This window comes from Bison bison, unplaced genomic scaffold (assembly GCF_000754665.1).
Source record: "Bison bison bison isolate TAMUID 2011002044 unplaced genomic scaffold, Bison_UMD1.0 scf7180017864266, whole genome shotgun sequence".
Lineage (NCBI taxonomy): Eukaryota > Metazoa > Chordata > Mammalia > Artiodactyla > Bovidae > Bison > Bison bison.
The window spans coordinates 1,009,908-1,013,390 of NW_011494838.1; the positions used below are offsets into that span (position 1 = coordinate 1,009,908).

The following is a 3,483-nucleotide window of genomic DNA, read 5'->3' on the forward strand; positions in this document are numbered from 1 at the left end:
CTCCCAGCCGGCTGCTGCTGCGAGGCCTCGCCGGGGTCAGAAAGGCCCTGGCCCTCGCGGTGCTTGCCCTGGCCTCCTGTGGTTGAGTCCCCAGGGGAAGAACAGAAATCCTGCAGGTGCAGGTGTGGGACGGCCACTCCCGTCACTTGCCCGGCAACTGGGGGAGACTGGGGGCCGCTGTCCAGCTTTGCAGAGAGGGGTCCAGTCTGCCCCAGACGGAGGGCCTCTGACAACCCAGAAACCCTGCGCACGCTACACCCGGCGCCAGCGCCCAGGAATCGAGAAGAGAGCGAGTGGGGGTTTCGGTCTTCACTGCTGTTTGTAGTGAAATGAAGAAAAAAAACTCAAGAGAGTAACACATCCTCCTGTAGAGAAGCCCATTTCTTCTAGGACATCACCTTTCCTTGTGAATGTGATCGGGCAGGACGTGTCATTGCGCTCAGCTTGATTTCCCTTTAATTATCCTTCCTTCTGAACTGTTTCTCCCACGGATCTCAGGTGGGAAAGTCAGCCTCATGGGTGAGGTGGTCTCGAGTGCCCCCTCCCTCGACCACGCTCCTGCCGTCGCCTGGAGGACCCTGTGTGCATGGCCCTGATCAGCCCCTTAGGTCCACAAGGCGCTTCTCTGCAGCCTCTTACGGGGTCCAGAGGCCCAGCAACACAATTTGCCTTTTTACCAAATGCTCCCGAAAAGCAGCCCAAGGATACAATAGACGATACTGCCAGCACTGAAACGAGGTCTACCCTTTCTCAGCGGTGGACCGCTATTTCCCCCTCTGTATCTGTGACCAGGCCTTTATGGAAATCCCTCAAAATTAGGAGCTAGGGTCAACTGAGTTAGTGTATACAAAAGCAACCACTTGGGAGGTCTCCATCAAGGCGATGGCCAATGTTGTTATTCTTCTGCAGTTGAAGGTCAGGTACAGTTCAAGGTAAGAATGCATAAAAACAATCAAGATAAGTGCATAAAAACCCTGATTTGTAAAGCAACTAAATCATGAGTTAATTTACCATGTAATGAGGATCTGCCACGACATTCCTTTAAGTTCCTTAAACGGCTTCCCTTGTGGCTCAGGCGGTAAAGAACCCTCCCGCAATGCAAGAGACCGTGGTTCAATCCTTGGGCTGGGAAGATCCCCTGGAGAATGCCATGGCTACCCACTTGAGTATTCCTGCCTGGAGAATTCCATGGATGGAGGAGCCTGGGGGGCTACAGTCCATGGGGTTGAAAAGGGTCAGATGTGAGTAAGCGACTAACAGTTTCACTTCCTCTAAGTCCCTACCCATCAAGGCGCAGTGAGTACATCTCGTGTGAAACCTACGGAAACGTCACAAGCCCCCTGGATCGTTGGGCTGTGAGGGTGAGGTTTTCTCAGTGAGTTTCTGTTCAGACTTCTGGACAAGCTCCCCAGGTCGTATTTCTTGTTCTTTGGGTCTGGACGACTTAAAGCCTTCTCTTCTCCAGGTGTGCTTTGCAGCTTCAGCTGAAGACCAGCCATGTGAAGAGTGGTTATCACACTTTTCTAAGAAGCACAGAGAATCCGCCTCTATTCCCCGACCCCTGAGGGCCAGCTGCCTTTGCAGATTTCGCGATCTTCGTTGGGATTGTAAGGTCTCTGATGCCAGGGTCTGTACACGAAGCCATTGGAGCTTGTCCAGGGAACTGCCCTCTGTGACCCTCAGAGCCGCTTGATCAAGAGACCGGGCTTTGGATAATTCGTGATAGGAAGGGTGAAAAATGCGCTACGCATCTGCCTGTATCCAACCCAAGATTCGTGTTTCCCTTGAGTCGTGAGTGTGTGAGTGTGACTGTCAGTGGAACAATCCACTTCAGGGCTGGCAGTCTGAAGATCACGGCACTGTTATGAGACCTAGGGAACAGCGGAAAGACTAGCACGCCTCAGATTTCCACTGAACTTGCCTTGATTAGCTTGTCAGGATGCTCTATCAATGGTACTTCATATACAGCGAAGCTTGTGAGATACCCCAGCGTGTCAGCACTTTTGTCTTGGGGCTCAGTTCAGTCGCTCAGTCATGTCGGACTCTTTGCAACCCCATGGACTGCAGCATGTCAGGCTTCCATGTCCTTCATCAACTCCCAGAGTTTACTCAAATTCATGTCCATTGAGTCAGTGATGCCATCCAACCATCTCATCCTCTGTCCTCCCCTTCTCCTCCTGCCTTCAATCTTTCCCAGCACCAGGGTCTTTTCCAGTGAGTCAGTTCTTCGCATCAGGTAGCCAAAGGATTGGAGCTTCAGCTTCAGCATCAGTCCTTCCAGTGAATATTTAGGACTGATTTCCTTTAGGATGGACTGGTTGGATCTCCTTGCAGTCCAAGGGGCTTTCAAGAGTCTTCTCCAACACCACAGTTCAAAGGCATCAATCCTTTGGTGCTCAGCTTTCTTTATAGTCCAACTCTCACATCCATACATGACTACTGGAAAAACCATAGCTTTGACTAGATGGATCTTTGTCTGCAAAATGTCTCTGCTGTCTAGGTTGGTCATAGCTTTTCTTCCAAGAAGCAACTGTCTTTTAATTTCATGGCTGCAGTCACCATCTGCAGTGATTTTGGAGCCCAAGGAAAGAGTCTTGGGGCTAGATTCTGACAAAAGGGAACTATAAGAATTTTGAAAAAGTTAGGAGATGAGAATGTGGTCTCTCTGGAATATAGGTGAAATCTTAGGAGCCCGTTTCACTGTTTTGAACTTTCATCAAAGAGCGTCCATCAATTATCATGTTTTGTTTGACTTTCATGGAAAACCAACATCTACGCAGGGTACAGAGATCACATGACCAGTAGATGTCCTGAAGTCTGGAGGTGTTTCTGAGCTGCCCTGATGAGAGGTTTAGCAGTCTGGAATTTAAGGCCAGCTTTCCAAACACGACAGACAGACCTGGATCTGAATCCATATCCGCTACTTACGTCCAGTGATGACTACTCTCCTTAATCTCTCAAAACCCCAAATGCCTGCATCACAAAAGGTCCCTGTCAGACACAGTGGCTCTAAGAAATCAACTGTAGGTCAGATGCCTGAACTTCAGCGAGACTCGCCAAACAAGGGCCAAAGAAAAGCGTCCGACGCCGCTGTGCGAGCAGCCCGCCAGCGCCAGGCCCCTGCAGGCACGTCTCTGCTCTGACTGGAAAGTAGCACAGACTGGTTTTGTCCTGCTGACCCGGTCATGGGAGCTAAAAAAATAGCTAAAATAGCTAAAAGAAAAAATACCGCATCTGCTCTAGTGCTGCTGCTGCGAAGTCGCTTCAGTCGTGTCCGACTCTGTGCGACCCCATAGACGGCAGCCCACCAGGCTCCCCCGTCCCTGGGATTGTCCAGGCAAGAACACTGGAGTGGGTTGCCATTTCCTTCTCCAATGCATGAAAGTGAAAAGTGAAAGTGAAGTCGCTCAGTCGTGTCCGACTCTTCGAGACCCCATGGACTGCAGCCCACCAGGCTCCTCCGTCCATGGGATTTTCCAGGCA

At 50.7% G+C, this 3,483-nt stretch overlaps 1 protein-coding gene across 1 annotated transcript in view; it reads right to left on the bottom strand.

Annotated features, from left to right (window-relative positions):
- Nucleotides 1–3,483, bottom strand: part of MYT1L (myelin transcription factor 1-like) — a 132,683-nt gene that overhangs the window by 6,388 nt on the left and 122,812 nt on the right.